This window comes from Anopheles arabiensis, chromosome X, assembly GCF_016920715.1.
Source record: "Anopheles arabiensis isolate DONGOLA chromosome X, AaraD3, whole genome shotgun sequence".
Taxonomy (NCBI): Eukaryota; Metazoa; Arthropoda; class Insecta; order Diptera; family Culicidae; genus Anopheles; species Anopheles arabiensis.
Window position 1 is genome coordinate 11,020,278 of NC_053519.1, and position 18,779 is coordinate 11,039,056.

General features: G+C 47.1%; 1 protein-coding gene across 7 annotated transcripts in view; it reads right to left on the bottom strand.

The window, feature by feature from the left end:
- Nucleotides 1–18,779, bottom strand: part of LOC120905485 (serine-rich adhesin for platelets) — a 59,008-nt gene that overhangs the window by 20,736 nt on the left and 19,493 nt on the right. Inside the window, exon 1 of one of the 7 annotated variants that reach the window (XR_005739916.1) lies at nt 3,433–3,603. The exons of 4 other annotated variants lie outside the window; for them this stretch is intronic. The gene's annotated coding sequence lies outside the window, so the exon portion shown is untranslated. Of the gene's footprint in view, nt 1–3,432; nt 3,604–18,779 lie in introns of those variants that run through there. 2 more of the 7 variants (XM_040316296.1, XM_040316294.1) reach the window with 2 other exon arrangements.

Consider the following 18,779-nt stretch of genomic DNA (forward strand, 5'->3'; position numbering starts at 1 on the left):
TAGTATTAGTAGTAGTATCAAGGAGAAGGGGGTGGGATTGTGTATGCATTTTCCAATTGGTACACCTCGCGCGATTGGATGGGAAAACTTCATGGCTAAACGGTACGAACAGGGAGAAGAAGAAGAAGAAGGGAAAAAGGCACAACAATGCAATGGCCGATGAGTTCGCTACGGTAAATACCTTCCTTTCGGATTTTTACATCCGTACGGAAAATCTTGCTGTAAGAGGAGCCAGGGGAAGGGGGGCGTGTTGTGCACGGCGGGGTGGGGAAGCAGTGTTGCAGATCAACATGAGGATGACTTCGGACGGGGTTCGTGTATTACAGGTATAGGAAAAGGCAAATCAAAACTCTTGTCAGGTATTAGTTTTATGGTGCCGGAGCAAGTAGCGCGCCACGCCGGTGGTCCGAATTGCTTCGACATTGAAGAAAACGCTACGCTAGACGGAACACCCACCCTTCGCCTCTTACACTTCAAACCAGCTTCAATTTTCTTCAAAAATCATCTAGAAACTCGATCACCACAGAATACGGTCCAAAGCTTACTGTTAGCCCAATTTCCCACAGGCACTACACCTTCTTCTTCACTCACGACCCCCGCCCGCTGGTGAGATACAAATCGATATTATTTTTTTTTTATTATCATCACTTCACAGCTAAAATGTTTGAACCACCCGCAACCCACTTTTGATTGAAGCGCTGCTATTTTTTGACAACATCACATCAAAGCGAGTTTTTTTTTTGTGGGTGCTGATGCTTCTCTTCCTGTGTGGTGCATCAGATGATTTCGTTTGGTCGTGGCTGGTTGATTGCTGTTTTCCCTTCGATTATGAGGCGTGCAGAAGGCAACGATCAACCTGCAGCACACACACACACACACACACACATACAAACACACGGCTACAACGTTTTCAATCTCCGCTCGAATAACTACGCACTCGCAGCATCGCTCCGGGGGTGTATGTTGCACTGTGGCCCGATGGGTGCGAAGGCGACGAACCCTCGGCGGCTCTGTGGCATTATTTTTTTCGGACGGCATAAAAACGTTTCGATGATTTTTCGGAGCGTGTGCGTTCGATAAAGAGGCGTTTGTTGCACACACCTTGGCGGGTTTTTTTTCTCTTCTTTTGATTGCAGCGATGATTAAGTTTGCGGGGCGGCATTGTGATTGTTACATTTCTACATCCCTTTCAGCACAGCGGCGCTCCGCCCCCCTTGCTCTTTCACACTCGTTGATTAAATGTAATAAGTTATCCACGTGTAACAACAAACGGCCGTGTCGTGTGTGTGTGTGTGTGTTTGTGTTTGTGTTTGTGTGTGTGTGTGTGTGTGTGTGTGTGTGTGTGTGTGTGTGTGTGTTTGTGTGTGTGTGTGTGTGTGTGTGTGTGTGTGTGTGTGTGTGTGTGTGTGTGTGTGTGTGTGTGTGTGTGTGTGTGTGTGTGTGTGTGTGTGTGTGTGTGTGTGTGTGTGTGTGTGTGTGTGCGCGTGTGTGTGTGTGTGTGTGTGTGTGTGTGTGTGTGTGTGTGTGTGTGTGTGTGTGTGTGTGTGTGTGTGTGTGTGTGTGTGTGTGTGTGTGTGTGTGTGTGTGTGTGTGTGTGTGTGTGTGTGTGTGTGTGTGTGTGTGTGTGTGTGTTTGTGTGTGTTTGTGATCGCAAGAGTTCAAGAGCACACGGGAAAGAGCGAGAGGGAGAGGGAGAGAGATAGAGGATCAACAGCACGAGTGTAAGGCAACAATGATAACAGGCTTCACCCTTGGAAGGGTGTCTCGCGTTTTCCAACAACTTTAACCCTTCTTTCCCTCCTCAGGCAACTGAGGGGAAAATCCACACCGTTCACCACACCTCAGCCACCACTCCCGTATCTCTCCATCGGAAGAAAAGCGAAAGCTCGCGCCAGGCCTGATCTCCACGCGGGTGGAATGATGCTCAAGACTCCGGTGCGCGGGTGGTGTATAAGGAAAGCGCAGTTACTCCACTACCAAAACGTAACATTTGTGTCCGTCCATCTGCCCCCCCCCCCCCCTTTACTGGTTGCTGCACGCGCACACCAAACACGTTTCACACTGCATCGCGAGGAAGTGAAAAACGCTTCTCGCTGTTCGCTTTTCGCTAGCAGCTTGCTGCCTGTACACGTCGCACTGGCTTCACGAAGGTTTGCCACTCGGAACTGGATGCAAATCGGTACCGGAAGCAACGCTAAAACAAAAATTGCCACACTTCCTCTGTCTGAGACATTCGAGACATTCGATCTTCTGCGGATCGTGCGCTAAACGGAGGGGGAAATCTGTTGCACCGGTTAGGAAGTGGACATTAATGAGCGATCACAACCGACCCTCGTGGAGCAAGAGCGTGAATCAGCTGACACCGCGCCAGTTGAAACGGTTGGCAAACACACTCAGAGAGAGAGAGAGAGAGAGTGAGCCTTTTCCGTTGCAGTTTTCCCCGGAGATGCCGACACTGTTTAATGCCACTTTGCTTTAGTTTCACTGGATAGTACAATTTTGAAGCACAACGAGCTATTCCCTATTGGTATGTCGTCCAGCGCTACACTGCTCCATTCACAGCCATCGTCCGTCCGTCCGAACAGACGTCCGACGACGTGCAAGCAGCATATTTCAGGTCTTGGTTGGGGGGGGGGAGTGGTGTTGCTTTAATAACTTTTCCAACGGCAACGAGCCACGCACACAACACAACACTACTGCCCAGAGTCCGCCGCACCCTTGGAACCCCAGCAGAGAGCGAGAGAAGGTGTAACGGCCGAATTGTTACGGTGACCGAGCCCTCCGAGCTTGTTCGCTGTCCCGCTTCTGCTGCCCTACTCACGGTTTCGCTCTCTCTCTCTCTTTCCCTCTCTCGTCTTCTTGGCTCTGCGACACAGATCGAGAGCGCGTTCTCGTTTGCTGGACGAAATGAAAAGCTCTAATTGTAGTGTGTTTGTGCTCCAGCGGCAGCAACAACGACAGCAAACCCTTTCTATCCTCCACCCTGGCCGCTCTCACCGCTCGCACCCAACCTCACCAACGGGCGCACGTTCGAATCCGGCGATGCCAGTGAGGAAGGTGTGCAAGGTCTGGCGGGACGTGAAAGAGGAAACCGTACCAAAGGGGTGGTGGTGGTGAGCTTAAAAACTTTTGCCACAAACACTTGTGCGACCAGCCCATCCCCCTCCCCCCACCCATTTCTGTGTCTCTTTTCCCTTCCCTTTGTTGCACACACACACACACACAAACACTGGATTGTTCACACACGAACACACACACGCACGCGCTGCGCTTCTGAATGGAAATCCGTTTTGTGCAAATTGGCGAACGCGATCGTCCCGTGTAAAGCTGCGCGCACACCTCTCTTCACCTCTTGTCAGCTAAAAAAACTGCATTCCCCGGGAGGCTCGTGGCCCCCCCCCACCCCCACTCCGTCCCTCCTCTTTCTCTTACTGGTCGGTCACATACACTCGCACAGCGCACAAACACAACGCACCCCGCACGCATTACGCAGCTCACCCACCGACCGACCGGTGTGTGCTTGTTGTGAGTGAGTGAGTGTGTGACTGCCACGGAACCCGACGCGTGACTAACTGCCAAACACCACCACTGCCTGCGAACTGAAACCACGGCGGCCGACCCTGCCTAGACCTGGGTATGGGTATTGGTGGGTGTGGAAGCGCCCGACAGCGACCGGCACAGTGGGCGAAAAACCCCACCGGCGGCGGCAGGAAAACAGTGGATTTTTTGGTGGAAAATGCGTTATCGCGGCTACCTGCTGTCTAAGCGGAGAATATCCAACCCATATCACAGTATAAATGCAGTCTGTCAAGTCCACATTTATCAGAGCATAAATTAATAGCATTTTTTTAATCATTTTTTTTTTTATTAAATAAAAATTATGCTCATCGATCACATTGTTTTACTCTCCTTTTGGATCTCTGCCTAATGTTTATATATGTTCTTGGCAGGCTGCCACCGTGAAGCATCGATGGTGCCATCGCTAAGTGCTCGGTGTCAAGCACCTCATCATCATCAGGTAGTAACATCGAATCCAACTTAGATCCACCAAACAGACGAACAGCTAGTTTTTCCTCTAAACTCGATCGAAATGAACCGTTATAGCTGTTAATGGTTAATGTTGAAGAGTCGAAAGATTTAAGTGTGGTGAAGTATTTAATATACTTTTTCGCTAATTTATCTATTTTATTACAACTAGCGTCCACATGAAACTCATTTCCAAAACTCGGGTAGCCGGAAGCCTTTCGTAAATCTTTATGTCACCGTCACTCGGCAAAAAGATAAAAAATGAAAGCTTCTGTGGATTTCACCACAATGACAACGGTCAACTGTCACAAAAACACACACATCAACCTACCTGTACCTAGCCCGGCTGTAGAAGTGGAAAATTTAAACTGTAAAATTTCAATAATTTCAGAATGGAACGTAATTTTATTGAACTGAACATATAGATCCTGCTACCACAGCAACTGATTTTACTTTTTTTCATCTTTATAGCCTTGTGATCTTATGATCAAATTAACATATTAAATATTGTTGCATATTATGTTTTTTTTTGTTTTGTTTTGTTTGTTTTGATTTTATTTAATACAAAATAAAATAGAAGCAGTATTACAATGTTTCAATTGTTACAATCTTTATAAAACATAATAATATATAGCAAATTGTCCCAAATTAAAAAAAAACTAAACACGTTATTTTAAACAAAGGTTCTTCTAATAGTTCACAATACAATTCATAAGAAAGAACTTCTTTTAATCTTGTTTTGCCTTTACCAAACCCCGCCTACCTCGTCATTTCAAAGGAACCTAGATTCGAGCGTTCCATACAAGCAACGCGAAAAGAACATAGCGAGTTCGGAACGAAATTCCCCGTCACTAGACTGACGGCCTCAGCACAATTTTTCGATCGAAAAAATTCGATAGGCGCTCACGTAAAACTGACAGTATGACTATTTCTTTTATACCCCTACATGAAGTTGGCCCCCCAGGTAAACAATTTTTAAAATAATTTATAAATAATTTTTTATCGGCCAAAATATTGAAAAAGAACCAACACATCTACCAACTTGCTTTTACATATCGTTTTTCAAAAATATCAACCTTGATTTACGGAATTTTTCTAATATTCGATAATTTCCGCAGCTCAATGCGTCGCGGATTTTGCCCCATACAAAGCGGAACGATCGAATTTTTGTAGCATAGTTCATTTTGCTCGTGAGTGTCATGGTATACCAGTTTTCAAAAAGACCAGTAAAATGAACACCTTGGCGGCGAAATGAGTGTCAAATGACACCAAAATGACAGCCGGATCTATCGAATTTTTTCGATCGAAAAATTGTGCTGAGGCCGTGAGACTTGATTTAGAATCCGATCCAGCCGAAACGTTTGTATTTGGTATATCTTACGTTTTTTTTATCCAGAAGGAGATCCAAAAAGGCCATATCTTATGTTTAAAGTTTACAATTATGAATTGATACTATTTGCCATTTTAATTGTTCATAAAAATAGAAATTAATAATAAATAAAACACACTGTTGATTTATGGTTTAGTGTTTTAGAAGCGTTGCTTTGTAATTTGTTGTTTACCCTATTCTACGTTTTTTTTTAATTTAAAAAAGACAATAAAAAAAGATAAATTTAAAAGAGCTTAAAGCATTCTTTTATTTTCCTCTATATTTTTTACCATCCCCTGTACCCGCTGTTCTTCTCTCGCTGGGCTTCACAAGCCTTTCGCTCTCACAGCGCACACAGCAGAGAGAGTATACGATGCGGAGCTGTAGCGGAGAGAACCAAATATGAAAATCACGAGCAGCAGGTCGAGATCATGTTTACACCGGCAACGATTGCTGCAGCTCTCATTCGTCTTTCTCCGGTCGAGTGACAGTTGCGCACCTGTCGAATGATCGCAAGTGCGCGCCTAAATGTATGCTACGTGCGTACACGTGCGCCTGCACCGCACGGTGTGTTAAACTAGGCGTCGTAACCGCTAGGCGACATGCGGGTAGCAAACTGTAGGGGGCAAGCATCGTTCAAAAACAGAGATCTCGTTAACAGTTTTGCGCGAGCCAAGCCTGGATAGATTTGCAATGGTAAAATTTTAGATCTAAATTCAAAACAAGGGAACAGAACGTTAACTGAACGCTCTAATGTTACATCACGATCTTACACAATCAATTTCATACACATAGCACTATAGTTTAACGAGCGATTAGGTGCCAAAACCCAACACTCTCTGGATGCTTTAGTAATATTTTTATTTTTTCGCCTATTGCATCATCCTCCATGACTGCCGGCATCAATATAATCACCCGGGATAGCAGCCTCCTATCGCTGCACGCCCGTGGCTAATGTTTGCGCTGTAAAAATATACATAAACATCGACAGTAAGAGCTTTAGAGCGCCTGACATTATCATATAACTACACGCCAGTAAAATTATACAATTATCGAAACCCCTTAACATTCAATTTCACGCACAGAGGATGGAAACAAAAAACATCAACACTTCCGAGTATATCGTCCTCCGCGCGCGATCGTAAATTTGTTTGTAACCGTCGCGCAAGCGACAACTGTTCATCCGGCGTTCATCCGATTGCGCCCGCCGGTGGGTAATGGATCTCTCGCCATAACAACACACGCTCTCCAACTGACGATGAACAGGTGAGCGAGGGTTTCTGCTTCTTTGTTTGGTGTGTGCTATTGCTGGGGTTGTTGTTTCGTTTGCTGTGTGGCGGTGCAATTGAAATCGGTAGAGAAAAAAAGATGGACGAATAAACAGAGAAAAGGTGGGCGCGCAAGCAACACACAGGCACAAGAGAGGAGAGCAATATTTACAGAATATCGCATGAACACAACAAACCAACAAGGGTGGAATGATCGTGTGGGTACACGTTGAAGGAAATATATGTACACACACACACACACACGCGTACACACAGTGGAACTGATGAGTGGAAGGGAGAGTGTTGTTGCCGTGTTGTGTGGCGGGACGGGAACTCGTAAAACCGGTTTTTCGTTCTTTTTCTCTCCCGCCCGCAGCACACCCGGCCCGGACTCGGCTGCTGACGTCCACCACCACCACCACACACAGCCACACAAGTCGTCTGTCTGCCGCAGAGAGCCCAAACCCCAAAAACGGACAACACGCTTTTGCCAACGGATTGCGTAGATAAATACCTTCGCGGGTTCACGACGATGGTACCCGTCCTCCACTCACCCACCACTACCCTGCTTCCATCCATTCATCTCACCTATACCAAAAGGCAGGCGCTGTGTGTATCTCTTGCTCGTCCGCGTTACTGCTGCTGTAGGCTTCTTCCCTCTCTCTCTCTCTCTCTCTCTCTCTCTCTCTCTCTCTCTCTCTCTCTCTCTCTCTCTCTCTCTCTCTCTCTCTCTCTCCCTCTCTTTCACCTCCTGTGTCGTTCTAGCTCCTTTTACAACCACTTCACAGACCAGAGCCATCCCCATTTGCTCGTGTCTCCACACACACACACACACACATACCGGTACACAGCATTCAAACAACTTTGGCAGGCAGTGCGTCATCAACTGGTCATTTCATTTCCCCGATGCACGTGGCGGCAGCTTACGGAGAAGCACACATCTACAGAGCGCACTCTGCACGGCGGCGTTCGGCGTTCGAGCGGCAAGAAGGCTCGAAAGTGTGTATGTAATACACGTACAGCACAACACGGCAGAGAGTATCACCTCCGCCGGTGGTATGTGTAAAGGGGTACACATTTTACTACCGCCTTTGAACGCTTTGTTGCTCTCCCCGCGGTTAAAGATCACCGGGCGGATTTGCTGGTTTTATCGAGACATTGTGGCTTGCGTGTGGCAACCCGCTTGCACCAACATCATGCCCATTGCAATGGCGACTGCATTGGTGTGTGTGTGCGTGTGTGTGTGTGTGTGTGTGTGTGTGTGTGTGTGCGTGTGTGTGTTTGTGTGTGTTTGTGTGTGTTTGTGTGTGTGTGTTTGTGTGTGTGTGTATGTGTGTGCGTGTGTGCGTGTGTGTGTGTGTGTGTGTGTGTGTGTGTGTGTGTGTGTGTGTGTGTGTGTGTGTGTGTGTATGCGCGTGTGTGTGTGTATGCGTGTGTGTGTGTGTGTGTGTGTGTGTGTGTGTGTGTGTGTGTGTGTGCGTGTGTGTGTGTGTGTGTGCGCGTGGATGAAGATGTGTGCTCTCGGGCATGCAACGGCATGCAAACAAAGGCAGCGCCGCTGTCTCTCCGTACTCCATTGCACATTCTCTAAGCGCAATGGCCGGGACACACACCAATACCCTTTTTAGAGTCTTAGCTCCAGCGGCAAGGGTTCGTGAGGTCATCCTCCTGTGTTCACCAGAGAGCTCCGGTCGCAGCGTGTAAGGAACGTGTTTCTGCGCTCGAGGATCGATCCTAATGGTCCTTCGAGCCGGATGGTTTTACCTCGTCATCAAAACACTTTCACACGACGGCAGTTTGGGCTCAAGGATCGTTCTGCAGAACTTCTTTCTGCGGCTGCTCGCTCGGGAAGCTGGCGGCGAGCCAATCGTATGAGTCATCCGACCACCCCACCCACCCCCCTTTTCATGCCTACTACTTGCGGACGAATTTGGCAAACAAAAACAGCCCACACAGACACTTTGTTTGCCGCTACTCGCCAACAAACAGGGGGTCGCGTCCTCTACTCCTTCAAATTCACACACACACACTTGCTGGGAGAGACACCAAATGAAGATGCCTCCTAACAACGCTGTAAGAGCGTTGTGAATAGCGCAAAATATTTAATACACTCCAAGCCGCCGACGAATCTAACCTTGTGCGCGACACATCATCATCAGACGATCCGAGGTAAACATCTCTCTCTCTTTCTCTTTGAAAAAGACCAACAGCCAAAGATGCACAACACGTCGCCCCCCAAATTTCCAATCCAACAGCCTCCCCCCCCCCCCCTCACTTCGCACTCTCACTTTTATTGTACGCACACAGTTTGTTTTTTCCTCTCCTGTACGCTGTGCTGCTGGACGGACGTGACCGACCGCGCCATTGCATAACTCGATGTACGCCACACACAAAGGAACGGGGTAAAAGGTAATACACCACACTGCGGCTGCTGGCGCCGCGCTTTGCGCGCACCACGTAGAATATCTCAGGTGGGAAAACTTATCCAAAAGTGATCAGGTTATCGGAGATTAAATCAATTCATGTCGCTTTTTCTCGAGCGAGCGGCCTGTGCCTGACCCTGCAAGTTTTGAAGAGGTAGTGGAGAGGGGCTGGCAGATACATAAGAGATCAGATCTGGTGTGATTTTGTTCACACAGCGAGGATAGGAGCAGGAATTACTGAAAGTAGGATAGTGACACGACACATTTCTTTGGGTAAGCTCTCATTAGACAGCATTGGGGACACCTGACTGCAAATACCTTGGTCTACCTCCAGGAATCTTCTGGGTAAGATAGTTGAAGTAATCTTTGCAGTTGAAGTAATACTAAGCCACAAACATCCGTGATGCAATGACAACATTTTGGAAAAGCTTCTCTGAGATCGCTATGGGGTCATATCTACTACCGTTAATCTGTATGATGCCTTCGGACCAGCAGATTAGGTTTTGTTATCCGGGGGGCTTGCAGAAGCTATGTCTTATAAGACTAGAAACATTGACGTTGATAGGCTACCTCACTTCATTTTACTGCAGCTGCAATCTCAGCCTTAATCAAGGCGTTAGCTCATAAAAGCAATCATAAACTTGAGATGAGAAACGGTACAAATATCAACTATCCAATCCAAGACTCTAGTAGTTGATTTCCCTACACATTCCACCGACGATTTAACGACTGCAAGAGCTTGCATGACCCACGTATTGCTAGCAATTTTACATCTTCCCCAGCGCGCAAACGCAATGAGTCAACCGATCGTAAAAATCGGCGACGAGAGAATGTGTGAAACAAGCAACCAGATGTACAAGCCGAACCTCAGCTATTTAGCTCAAGTGGGCGTTTATAGCTGTAACCTCCCAGAACGCACTAATATACTAACGCACATTCCGCCACACGGCTAATGGAGAAAACAGAGAGACTGTGATTGTTTCCTTTCGAGGCAGCTTCGTCCAACGGCGACACATCTAGAGATCACACACGCCCGAGATAAGTCATCCAGTGCACAGAAACAGATCTTATCTCTTGCTGAAGTTGTTGTTTTTTTTTTGCCGTGTTGTTGATGTGCTTGCCACCGCTACATGCTTCTACAGAGGCAGCACAGTGTACGCGGGACGTGTAGGCAAGATAACACACGGATAGAGAGGAATGATTAGTTTAAGCTAAGGCGTCACAGTTCCTGCCTACTGGCCCCATCTGCAACCCACTAACTGTGGGGGCAAACATTGCGTACGCCGGAGAGTATACAAGTAGTCATTGATGGTGTGAAGTAGACGGTTGAGAGGAAAAAAACTCAGACAGAAGAAGGTATTAGAACAACCTTACGCAACAGACACACACACACACACCTTCCCCTGCTGCATCATTGGCGGGCAAACGGTTGGCCGGCTCTAACTAGAACAGTACAAGTCGCAAATTAACGTGCTTCACGAAACCAATCCTTTTTATCAGCTGCCAATACGCCCTGCTCTCCACCCAATGACACCACGGTGCGCTACAAATAAGTCGTCAGGCAAACTCGCCAAGCACAAACACACCGACGACACTTCCCTTTCGTGGAGCCCTAACCTTGAAATGGTGTGTCATACCGAAGGGGCGTGCAATTATGGTATGCATCTGCCCCCCTTCTTCCCCTCTCATTCCACATCCCACCTCTCCAACCTCCCACAACGGACAACAGTCGTATCGACTGGAGCAATAATAATACGCCCTGCTCGCTCCTCTACACTACCACTGGCTGGGCCAAAAGCTCTCTCTCCCTTCGGCTGACAACAACCCATTAAAACGATGTCTGGGCGATCGCATTTGCAGGGTTTTATTGCAAACTTCATTTTCTTTTTTTTATTTGAGCGCACGGGTTAAGCGTTGGAACCGGAGCCATCGTGGTCTCTTACACGCACACGGTGTTGGCTGGCTGGCTGAAAGGGAATATCTTGCGCTATATGGGTACTAAAAATAAAATTGCAACATTAAAAGCGAGAAGAAGGCAAACCCGTCTATCGGGGTGAGGTTTCAAGAGAACAGGGCAAATACAAATTAAATACATCCTCTGCTAATGGTAGGCAAAGCTTACCCCGTAGGGCTAAAATAAATAGCGTTTAATCACATATTCTCGAGGATTTTTTTTCGCTTTTAGTGCCTGCTGTAGTGATGAGTAAATACCATTTTTTACCGGAGTCGGATTCAAATAAACCCCGGAATTAGGACGCATCGGGACTCATACGTACTCATCGGAACTGATCTGGACTGATCCAGACTGATCCTGACTGACTCATCCAGACTCATCCGGACTCATCCGGACTCATCCAGACTCATTTGGACTGGACCGAATTCATCTGGAATAATCCGGCCATGATCCAGATATAATCAACCTGATAGAAATGGTAATTATAATTGCAAGAAACGTTTAAGAAATTTGTTATTCTGAAATGTTCATTTTCGATGCCTTGTTTGAAATGGAATACACTCATCAAAAATTTTCGCAACGATAGCGGATAGCCATTTTGGAATTGCCATCACCAAACTAAACTACTCGCTTGGACTCGAACGGACTTATCCAAACTAATCCGGACTCATCCAGACTCATTATTCTTACTTTATTATTCGGAATTATTCGGAGTCATCCAAACTCATCCGGACTCCTCAAGTCTCTTTCGGACTCATTCAGACTCATTCGGACTCAACCGGACTCATTCGGAATCATTCGGATACATTCGGAATGATCCGGACTCATTCGGAATCATCCGAACTCATCCGGACTCATTCAGACTCACTCGGAATCATCCGGAGTGATTAGGACTCATATAGACTCAACCAACTACTCCAAACTCAACCAACTCATCCAAACTCATCCAAACTCATCCAAACTCATCCAAACTCATCCAAACTCATCCGGATTCATCCGGATTCATCCCGATTTATCCAGATTCATTCGGAATCATTCGGAATCATTCGGAATCATTCGAAGTCATACAAATTCATCCAGTCTCATCCAGACTGATTCGGACTCATCCGGACTGATCGGAACTGATCCGTACTATTTTGGAATGATCCGGACTGCTCCGGACACATCCAGACTCATTCGGAATCATTCCGAGTCATCCAAACTCATCCAGACTCATTCGGAATCAAACGGACTGACCCAGACTCATATCTACTCATTCAGACTCATTCGAACTCATTCGGAATCAGTCCTGATCTAGACTATTTCGAAATGGTCCGGACTCATTCGTCCTCATTCATCCAGACTCATCCAGACTCATCCAGACTCATTCAAACTTATCCGGACTCATTCGGACTCATTCGGACTCATCTAGACTCATTCGGACTCATATGGACTCATCGAAACTCATTCGAACTTATCTGGACTCACCCGGACTCGAATTCAAATTCATTCGGATTCTTCCGGACTCGATCCGACTTTTTCGGATTCGATCGGACTGGATCGGACTCGTACGGAATTGCGGAGTGGGATTCATATTTTGAACACCGGAGTCGATCCTCAACTCCACTCCGGGTAATCCGGATGCATCACTAGGCTTGCAGTTCATGGCGATAAACATCGGCACTGTGTGTACGTATGTTTGCAATTATTCCGCGCACGTTGAAAGGCTAAAAAAGAATGTACCCGGTGGTCGTGCGGTTTTTAGAAGTCTTTCACACCAGGGTGTGGCTTTTAAGCGTTTTACATTTTACCTATCTCGCGCCACCACCCCGAGGACGCACTCTTTACGATCATAGACTCTTGAAGATATCTGAATTGTATCTGGTGTCATTTGGTATATTTGGTATATTCATATTGGTCATTCGCAAAACTCTTCGCGCTCGCAATAAGCCAAAACTCATTATTAATTAAAGTCATTTCTTAGCAAACAACAATAAAAGTCATATTTGAACAATCACTAAATGTGAGGAGCGATGCACAGGCGATGGAAACTGATAACCCCACCTCCGCCTAGAGCCCAAACACCGTAATACGGTTGGCATGCAGCATATCGACTTACCAGCGCCCCCCCCCCACCCCCCCCCCCCCCCCTACCCCAGGCTCACCACCCTCGGCAAGGGTCGTAATGTTAAGATAATTGAATAATACCCTTCTCGGCTGAAGGGATAAAAGCCCCGTGTCCGCGTCCGGATCGATACTCACCTGCAAAAGGAAAAACAGAAAAAGAACAAAAAAAAGCATGATTAGTGGGTGTGTGTGTGTGTGTGTGTGTGTATGTGAAAGCACCAGAAAACAGTGATTTTTTTTTTTAATTATAAATGGGTTCGTCGTCTAATCCATAAAAATTAAAGAGAGCAGTTTCTTTCGAATATTTTTTTTTTCGTTTTTGCTCTTTGTTTCACATGTCATTAAGCAAAACAGCACACAGCGAATGAGATTTAACCCACAGCGCCCAGCCTCAAAGTGAACGAGCTCACCCACGCCACTGCACACAAACACACACTCACTGACACCGAAATAAACACACAGGACCGGGAACATTCCATCAGTTTGACACCGTGGCCATCGGAGGTCGGAGGAGTGCTGGTGCAACAGTGAACGCCTTGAACGCCAGACAGGTCCACCATCCATAACACAGTAACCCGTGGGTGAGGGGCGGGGGAGAGGAGTTTGAGTTTTAATGAAATAGAAAATAATTTATCGAACGAACGGTATTGGTCGGCGCGGGTGTGTGTGTGTGTGTGTGTGTGTGTGTGTGTGTGTGTGTGTGTGTGTGTGTGTGTGTGTGTGTGTGTGTGTGTGTGTGTGTGTTTGTGTTTGTGTGTGTGTGTGTTTGTGTGTGTCGTGTAGAATAATTTTGTTTCATTTCCTTTTCATTACCAGAACGGCGCGCAGACCGAGCGAGAGGGGAGAGCAAGAGAGTGTGCGCGTTTAGTTTTTGTTGCTGCATTAGATAAACATTCTCAAACAGACACACACACACAGGTAAGCCGAGGAAGCCGTACACGTGCGATTACTGAAGCGAAATGTAGGGAAGGCAGGGGAAAGGATGGATGACGTTTAATTCTAACGCGCTAATCGCTAATGCCACTGCGAACTATTGCGTGCATTCTTCTGGCAACGTTAGCTCTGATCGGCGGCGCTGAGAAGGAGGGAGGAAAAGGCAAGTGGAACGAGGTCGATGAAGTCGATGGCACCGGGTGTAAAGGCGCCATTAAAGTCGATAAGAAACTGTTCTTTATGTAAAGTGTAACACGACAAATCGACAAAGCGACAAAAAAGAAAAGAAAAAAAAAAACAATGGAAAAATGCTGTACTTCACAGTAAATTATCACGACCGAACGACCACAAACGAAGCGGAAGGAGAGGAAAACAGAAAAATCGGAAATAGAAATGATTGCAACTAATAAACGGCAAAAAAGCGCAGAAAGAGGCAGAAGAAAAATAAACTAGGTTACGAGTTCAGCATTCCGGCATTCGCCACTGTGCCAGGAGGAAACCCGCGAAATAAAAGGCAAGAAGAGGAGAGGAAGAGGAAAAAAGCCTCCCAAAAGTGAATAATTTCAACCACTTTGCGCACCACCACCACCACCACCACCCACCTGTTGCGCCTGCCCGCGCACCACACCACACACAAACACAACCCATTCGGCGTGCGTTACTGTTAGGGTGTGTCTGCGTGTGTGTGTGTGTGTGTGTGTGTGTGTAATTTTGCAATTTTACTTTCCTTGCGCCAGGCGGGCGCAGTCAGCCTAGAAAAATGTTGGATGGAAAACACAAGAGGAAAATATTACGCGCCAAAAAAGGGCGTGCGAAGAGGGAGAGAGCGGTGGTGGTGGTCGGGGCAGAAGTTTAGCAGCGGGGCAGTTCCATCGCGGATTGCCATCCATCGTTTCATTCGTCCTGGAAGGAAAGGGTGTGTTGTGCGCACCACCACCACCGCTGGGCGAGAGAAGAGCGAGAGTAAACATTTGTTGCACAGAGCAGGGACACACACGCAGGGGGGCTGGAAGAAAGAAAGCATGGAAAGGAAAGCAGCACCAATTTTCCGTACGAGAAAGTGAGAAAAGCACGCACAGCCGCCGCCGCCGCCGCTGCACAATTAAACAATTTTGCACCGCCCGTAACATTCTTTGCGCGGCCTGGGCCTTCCTTCCCAGCACGGTGGTTGTTGGTGGTCCCTCTGTTTCATACCACCCCCCCCCCCTCATCCCTCCTGTTAAACATTCCATTTTTCTTCACTTTAATGCGTTTTAGTTTATTCGCTTGCCATTCTATTTTTTTTTTTATTCCATACACTGAGTTTAAAATATGTCTTTATTACCAAATTCTGCAGTACTAATAAAGGGCATTTTCTTTTTTTTTCAGCAAAAATACTGCCTTACAGCAAGCATTTCACTCACTGCGATGACATCAACGATGCCGGGCGGTATGTGTAAATGCTCTTGCGATGCAAACACAGAACACACCACAGAAACGGTTATCGATTATGATCGGGCAGCGTGTTGCTCTCCTAAAGAAACCCCCCCCCCCCCTCTAAAACCTTCTCCACCTAGCTAGCCGCACACCTCCTGTGCTTACCGCGGCCACGCCTTGGCCATGACGCGCGTTAGAAGCCAACATTTAAATGCACACAGTTTCCAGTTTTAATTAACCGCACTTAGTCACCCATAATACACGGTGACTAACCAGCAATCGTCACCACCAACCCGCCCCTTGCTATAATCGTCGCCGTTTCCGCTTTCCAACCCCATCCAGAGCAGCAGCAGGGCTCGTGGAATGGCAATCATGGAGAACGCTGAAGCACATTCAGAATCGATTCGAAAACGGCGTGTGAGTGTCGCCAGGCAAACGACGACAGTAAAAACAAAACGGTTCAAGCATACGGACCTACATACACACACACACACACACACACACACACACACACACACACACACACACACACACACACACACACACACACACACACACACACACACACACACACACACACACACACACACACACACACACACACACACACACACACACACACACACACACACACACACACACACACACACACACACACACACACACACACACACACACACACACACACACACACACACACACACACACACACACACACACACACACACACACACACACACACACACACACACACACACACACACACACACACACACACACACACACACACACACACACACGACGCTCGCTACGTGTTCACATTTTCTACCCCCGGCTCTTCCGCGAATTGCGCTTTTCCCTCAATTTCACTGCTTTGCGAGCCATACCGCACACACCACCAACCGATGCGCAGAGCAGCGGCTGCAAATGGCATATGCGAGTGTGTAAGCGACGAACCTCGCGCGCCCATAATAGTCTTTTGACCTTTTTTGTGTGTTTGAGAGCGGCGGGGAAAGAGGGGGGGGGGAGGCGTAGCACCACAATTATCGCGAGCGTTTTCCACGCCTCTCCTGCTCTCCTCACTATCAACCCTTTCTCCAACTCTACCCCCCCCCCTCCTTCACCCAAAACGTCTGGAGACTTTTCTTCCCATGACTGAACGAAAGATCGCGGGTGGAAAGCGACGAATTTGCTGCAAAGCAACAAAGCGGCTGCTGCATTCACACACACACACACATATACACCCCAGTGCCCTTTTCACGAATGATGAGCGGTTCAACCGTAAAACGGTTGGCAGCGACAACGAGCAAACGACCGTTGCAATTGCAATTTCTCACATACACGCACACACACACACACACACACACACACACACGATCGGGCCTGATGTTTCAGTGAATGTTCCGTCGACGGCAAGAAAGTGCAACATTTTGTGGGCAATAAGTTTAAAACAACCCTTCCCCATCTGCAATTTTCGTACACAGCAAGGCGTAAATGCGTAAGAAAATGAAAACCATTACCCAGACAGTTTGAATGGCAAACACACACACACACACACACACACACATGTAGAAGAAGGTAAACACGGAACTCTAATTTAATAGTTCAAAAAGGCAGAGAGTGTTGGATGTTTAGGATTTGAAAGTTTCAGCGAAGTTCAATCATACATTTCTGGTGCCGTGACGAGGATACAAGGCGTCATGGGTCAAAAAAAAAACACACACACACACAATCCATTTTTTGTGTATCGTTTGGTTATCATCTCATACCAGCATCGTTTTAACGTAACATACTACAGTAATAAAAGAAACATAGGAAAAGGCACTCTTGGTGCCATGACCAGGATACCGTAAATGTAAAAACTAAATTAACTTTTCTTGATTAACTTTTTCTGATACTCTCAACAGTATCACACACTGACAAAAGCGGACTAATCCCGAAGCGCAATTATTTGTTTTGCCGAAGGTCAGCTTTTGCGTCAAATGTTGGTGCCGTGACCAGGATGCGCCGTGCTTTAACCGCAAAACATTGTGTTCCAATTGGCCCTAATTAGGTGGCGAACAATTACGGGTCCGGGCACGCAATAGCTAAACGAATCCTTTGGCATCTTAATTATCACGCATCTGTGTCCCACACCTCAGTCCGCACCACACGTTTCGCCGATAACTTTCCCGGAAAGCGTGCGAGCTAGGCTATCTTTGCAGCGCGGCCATACCTTCAAAAGTGTTGAAAAGGCCGGGGTTTTTTGTTTCAAACACAGCTCAAATCGCAACCAAAAGAGGTGAAGACCCCCCCCCCACCACCCAACCCCTCTTTACACATACACACACATATACGTCAAATTAAAATGCTACCGCCGCGTGCGAGATGCGATCCACAAATTGCTCACGTAATCGTCATGCCAAAACATCACAACCGACGGACTGACATACACACACACACGCACATCTCTGGTCCAGGAGTTATCACACACCGAGAGAGTGGAGCGAATGCTTAGGGCGCAAATCTTCAAAAACAAAACTTTTCCTTCAAAGCTGCGCGCGATTCCACACACGCGCGTGCTCCTCCGCGCATCAACTGAGACGCGTGCATCTTATTTTCACCGAACTTTGTGTTTTAAAACGCAGAGAAAAAATATTGCTGGGCAGGGAGAAATAACAAAAACAAAAGCTTTTCTCCGTGCGTGACGACACGCGGGGGTTTCGTTTAAGCGGAGGGGTAGAGTAGCACAAAAAAAAGCCGGAAAATAAACACTCACACAGCGCACAAGCGCAGCTACTCATAACAGCCACCCCCCCCCCCCTCCCCCCACCGTAGTACAATGGAGAGTTTTTTTTTTGGTGGAGGGCACCCGGCTAAGGGCACCACCACCAACGCCATAATAAACAAATGATAAAGATGTGCACATTCACACACACACACATAGTAATACACACTACTGGGGACTTTTCTCTAGCTTTTCCGATCGAAAATTGTTTGCAAACCATTTCTTTTTTTTTTCCTCCCTTCGAGCGCAAAAAGGGAAAACATGCTTCTTCAGTGTCAAAAGGGGTGCGTGCGCGCTGTGCTCATGTGTGTCTTTAGCAACCCCCCCTTGTTAAGATATCCCGGTCCATTATTTAAGACATAGTTTCACGCGCATCAAAGATAAACCGCCGGAGGGAGCGCGATTGTGTTGCGTTTGTGCACTTCCTTCCTATTTAAGCCGTTGGGAGAGTGAGAGATGAAAAAACACTTGGTCTCGGTGGTTTTTTTTCCCGGTTGCCAACTTGTTTTAGAGCTTA